General features: G+C 39.4%; 1 long non-coding RNA gene across 3 annotated transcripts in view; it reads left to right on the top strand.

The window, feature by feature from the left end:
- Window positions 1-5,663, top strand: part of LOC109545064 — a 13,305-nt gene extending 7,642 nt beyond the window's left edge. Inside the window, exons 2-3 of one of the 3 annotated variants that reach the window (XR_007281553.1) lie at window positions 1,562-4,638; window positions 5,147-5,663. This is a non-coding gene — a long non-coding RNA (uncharacterized LOC109545064). Of the gene's footprint in view, window positions 1-1,561 lie in introns of all 3 variants that reach the window. The other 2 variants (XR_007281552.1, XR_002172633.2) reach the window with 2 other exon arrangements.
- Window positions 5,664-5,754: the final 91 nt, after the last annotated feature.

The following is a 5,754-nucleotide window of genomic DNA, read 5'->3' as shown; positions in this document are numbered from 1 at the left end:
ATATCGGCCGGCTTCTCCGTATACAAAAATAATTTCAATTTTTTCTTGCACAGTTAATGCGCAATATAACAAAAATTATAGTAGCTTATTTAAATCAAATTTAAATATGGGTTCTAACTCAGAACGAAATTAATAAATGTTTAAGTCAACAATTTGAAATTTCTACGCTTTTATCACCGTTCCTACATCGAGTTGAGAGAGAGTTCGAGTTGAGTTTGAGTTGAAATTGAGCTAGGCAGTTGCCCCCTGCCAGCCTAGGTCGAACTAGGCGTTGTTTTTCTGACACGAATAAACTCCCCATCCCAGATATTAACTTCTTAGTTGAAACCTTTTTTCCTCGGGTCACTCGTTTCCGAAATTATTAAGCGTTTCAAGATAAAAAAACCACCCTGTATATACATTTTCGCTGATCCGAACGACTATTGTTCCTGGAGAACTAAACAGTAATTCTTATAAAGACGATCTGACCTAACTTTTATTAACAAAAAATGTCTGGCTCTTCTGCCACAAATGGTCAAAGTCCTTAATAATTTTTTTTTTAATATCGAGAGAACGGTACTTACGGGATGGTGCTTACGAGACACCCTGTATAAATTGAAAGATGAAAATTGACTGACTTTCAGATATGCGTGTTGTGTCTGCGTAAATAACAAATTTATATTTAAAAAAAACTTGACGGCAAGCTGATAGGTCGATAGTTTACAATACTTTGGATCTCCCTGGTTTATTAGGGTTTTGTTGAGGCCGATTTTTAATGATCTGGCTATTATTCTAAAATGTAAATAGTTGTTAATGATATATGATACGAAATTACCTAGTGCGTCTAAATATATCCTGACGATAGTTGCTGGGTTTTAATCAATCTTAATTTTTAAAGGAATTTTCTAATTCTATGATTTCTTCTGGACTTGTTAGGTCCAGATTGGTAGACTGGTGTTCATTTTTTCGTTATGTTGAGAATCGAATACTTCTGTATGTTTTTAAAACTGAGTTGATGTTATAGTCCAAATTATTTGCTACCTCATAGGGCAAGCCTTCAATTAGTTTTTCAGTCACTTTATTAAACTAATTTGTTTAATTTGTTAACGTAATATCGCGTCTTATTCTATTTTTGTTGACTTATACAGATAATAAAAATTCAGATATTTTTGTTGTACCACAAAGAGAATATTTATTCTATATTTACAGCTTCCCGACTAAGAATGATGATCATTCTTAGTCGGAAAGCACGGGAGATCACTTCGCCCACTGCCTCATCGCCTTTGAAAATGTCCACCGCAGTTGTGGACGAAACGTCAGGAAGAAATTCCGATAGACCACGGCTTCAAAGCCCGGAAAACATTCCTAAATGTAATCTGACCGGCCGTAAAAGCCTTTATTCTATATTGTTTTTACTATTACTTTAATTTATAAATTATCAATGCTAAAATTATCTTAGTAGGGATGTCAATTGTAAATAGAACGCCAATTTTGATTTGATACAAACATATGCCCTGTCAAAGTTCTTTTTCGCTATTTTAAGTTTTTCTTTTACTTTTATTAATCCTCGGTTCTTTTTCAGCAGTTGGCAATCAACGTGCAATAGACGAAGGAGAGTTTGTGACAGCTGAGATTCACCCTTCAACTTTTCTCTGCAAATAATGCTTTAGAAACAGATTTTTTTAGAAGATTAAACTCAAAATTTGTCTTTATTACCCCTTATTCCAATTTTGCAGAAAACAATACATTTTCTCCAAGTTTGGAAAGCGAAATTAACTTTAGACTGTTTAAGCAGACATTAGCAGATATGCCATATCGAAATCAATCATCTGCAAAATCTAAGTGAAGGTGTCTCACTGCATGTGTGTGACGTATAAGAACACAGTTTTATCTACACTCTATTATGCTTGACAGTCATCGTAATATTTTGAATTGCCGAGATTTAAGCTGAAACTTGAAAGGAGATCAAGTGCTGCACAAGTATTATGTTATACCCGGATTAGAGTTATTACTCTACAAAAGTAATTGTCATTTGCACATGCATTTAGACAATAATGATCAAGCATGTGAAACGATAAGGAACCGATCAACAGCAGACACAACAATGCAAATGACCTTAGCTGGTTGCAATAAACTCTATGGAAGGTGAATTGAGTAGCTTCCCTTCGAGCTTCTATAACATGGAGGTCAGCTGAGTAGCGTCGGTCTTCAATGTATTATAAAATCCTTTAGAAGAGCGAACTAAGCGACCCAGGCGGGATTTTTAAGCAGCTGTATCACAGGAATTTATATTCGATTTTTGTATTTTATTCTGCATCTACATTTTGTTTCACTGGCAGATGAAAATTGATACAGATTCACGTTATGGCCAAATCTGTATAAATATTTACAGAAACAGCTGGCTCAATGCTCCTGGCATGTGAATGATATGATGATGTGATGACTTGCTTGGCTGAAAAGTGGGTTACTTGGTAACCAAAGGGTCCATTTAGAATACCAGCTGTATCTTCAGCAATAAACCCTTAAGGGGGGGTGTCGGTACCTTTAGTAGAAGTTAAAGGAGGGGAACTTGTAGATGTTCTGAGACTATCTTCCTTGTTGGATGTTTTGTTGGGGCTGAGGGTGACTGTCAATATTGCTAGTTTTGGGTCTTGGACAGAAGCAGCTTGTTTTCGGAGGATAATGCGGCGTTTTTTCTCAGCGTATGTTGGCTTCTGGACTCTTCGCCGTCAAGGACGAAGCGGACGCTTTACCTGTACTGGATATTTATTGGAGTATAAAGTTCTTTTTATTATCTATACATTCCCGCTCGATGGATTCATGGGAGTCCTGTAAAAACTCTTCACGTTTCCTTCCAATAAGGATGGCCTGGCTCTTTGTCTTCTCCGACACACTTGCTTGATAAGAACTTTGAAGATAACCCTTTCAGCTATCTATGCCAGAAGTCACTATCAAGCGTGGCGTAAGGTAATGGCTCATCCTATCTCCGTTGTTTTTCAATGTATACTCAGAAATAATTATCAAAGACGCACTTTCGGAGGCAGCGGTGGGCATTGTCGTTAATGGCGAATTGATAAATAACATGCGGTACGCGGATGACACAGTTTTGTTGGCCTCTAGCTCAGAAGATCTACAGCGAAGTTTGAACAGTGTGATAGTAAAGTGCGACGCAGCTGGCTTAGAACTAAGCATAAAAAAGACTAAAGTTTGAGTAATTCGTAAACAGCAGAATATCAGAGCTAATAGAGTCAAATGCGTGCGCTTGGAATAAGTTCATCAGTTCATATACCTAGCAACGTTATAACAGAAAATGCAGATAGCACCACATCCGTAAGATCAAGGATAGAACAAGGAAGAGCTTACAGAAAAATGAGCAACGTTCTAGGATGCAGGGACCTAAAATTATCCCTACGAATCCGACTACTGAGATGCTACGTATTCTCTACATTACTGTACGGAGTTGAGGCTTGGACTATCAACAAAAATGAAGAAAGTCGGCTTGAAATGTGGGCCTACAGGAGTGTTGGGGTGGCACTTTCCTGAGATTGGTCAAATCCAGTTCGTGGGATCAAAATGTACTGGTCTCACTCGGATAAATAATAAGGAATGTCAAGGAATGAGCAAGGTTTGTTTTTTTTTTCTGGGTTTATTGTGATTTTCCAGGTTTCGGACCAATCCTGGAAGGCGTCGAGTTGCTTTTGGAGGGGCAAACGATATATTTGGGGTTACGGTGGGAGTAGCGGAGGCCAGTGTCGTCGGCGAATAGGGCTATTCTAGTGTGCGGGTTTTTGGGGGTATCGGTCGTGAATAGTTTATAAAGGATTGGGGAGAGCGGGGCGCTTTGGGGGACCCCAGCCTCGATGGACCGATTAGAGAATTTGGTTCCGTTCAGTGCTATGAAAGGGTCTACTTGCTGGGCTGGTGGAAGCTACCGCTTTTTTTGTAAGTTCGAACGCCTCTTCTGCCTCTGGGGTCCATTTGAACTTTTTCGCCTCTTCCTTCAATAGGTCCGTCAATGGTGCGGAGACGGTGGAGAGATGGGGGACGTATTCTCTCATCCAGTTGCAGGTCCCCAAGAACCCTTGCATCTGCTTGAGTGTTTTGGACCTTGGGAAATTGTAAATCTGGACCAGGTGTTTTTGATGCACCTCTACTGTGGATCCATTGATATGGTACCCAAGATAATCCAGGTTGTCCGTGGTTAGCTGACACTTCTGCGAAAATTTTTAAATTGTGCAGCCGGAGCCGCTCGAAGACTATCTTGAGGTGTACCGAATGTTCTTCCAGCGTGTCGCTATGGATTATTATGTCGTCTAAATAGACGAGCTCGCTGGATCCTATTAATGCTAACAGGACTTCCAAAGTCATCAGCTTCTGGAAGGTGGATGGGGCGTTTTTTTAGGCCGAAACGCATCACTACAAACTGGTAGCTTGCACCATCACGGGTCGAGAAGGCGGTATATGCGTTTCTGAGAAAACCTTTGATGTGGACAGGGCCTTCATTCCGGGAACACTTGGGCACAATGTTACAGCCACTTGGGTTATTCGGGAAACTTTAACTTGGAAATCGCGTCTAGGAAAAACCGAACTTTCTCTAAAGAGCCGTTGCTCTGAGCGGGATAAGATGGTGCTCAGGAAAAATCAACCGTACACGACTAGGTGAGCTCATCGACTGATCCCTTGAAGTCCTTTGAACATATTTTATTCAGCTAAGTTCTACACCCTTCCTACTGCTCCTTATCTACCAGTCCTTATGTCTCACATCGTTAGAGTGTTTAATACTGTGTAAAAAAGAAAAAATTAACATCGTTTGACTTAATCTACCTTAACATTTTTTTAAAAAGAGGTTTGGAAAATCTGCTTCCAGACGCCCCAGGCATTGATGGTCTAGCGCCTGGGGTGGTATGGGGCTCTTACCCACTAAATCCCTTTCCTCCGTTTGCCTCACTACACCTGGCACTCCTCCTATTGGGATATTCTTTAGATGAAGTAAGGTTGACTGTCTTTTTTCTAGTTCCTGTTATTTTCTTTCTTCTCTCTCCTTTGTTTCAACTATTCTTTCCATAAATTTTGTTATTTTCCTCTAGTTGTCCTTATTGTCGATCATTTTACTAATTAAATTGTATTTATTTAGACTTCCTATATCTAACTCCAAGTTACTCCTTAGGTTTTCAAATCTTTCGCATTGCGAAAGCATATGTTCCGCGTCATCATTGCCGGAATCCTCATACATACAGCGGGGGCTGTTTCTTCTTTTATATTTATGCAGGTAAGTTGAAAAACACCCATGGCGCAATAAAAATTGTGTTACACTGTAATTTATGGTTCCGAATTTTTGATTTATCCATTGCGAGATGTCCGGTATAATTTGTCTTGTCCAAGCTTCTTTCTCACTGATTTGCCATCTCTCCTGCTACTCTTCTAAAGTGTTTTGTCTCTCCTCGATGTACATTATTTTCTTCTCTTCCTCTGTCATTATCTGTCTTTGACGGGATTCTTCAAAAATTCTGGCACGTTCTTTGGCTAACATAGTAATCGGTATTTGTCCTGTTATAAGAGAGCATCCGCAGATACGGTGTGATAAGCACTAGCACATCGTAGCGCTAGCATTCTCTGGCAAGTCTGCGTTCATTACGGGAACATCATGTATGATGAAGTCATGAAATTATCGAGATACGTAGAAGTGGAACTAATATGCTATGCAAATGATTTGGCAATACTTATAAAAACGACAACAACCCAGAGAACCATAGAACTAGAAAACAAAATACTAAA

Source organism: Dendroctonus ponderosae, unplaced genomic scaffold (genome assembly GCF_020466585.1).
Source record: "Dendroctonus ponderosae isolate FM_Combo_2020 unplaced genomic scaffold, Dpon_F_20191213v2 Dpon_F_20191213_5, whole genome shotgun sequence".
Classification (NCBI taxonomy): Eukaryota; Metazoa; Arthropoda; class Insecta; order Coleoptera; family Curculionidae; genus Dendroctonus; species Dendroctonus ponderosae.
This window is presented reverse-complemented; position numbering and strand designations above follow the sequence as displayed.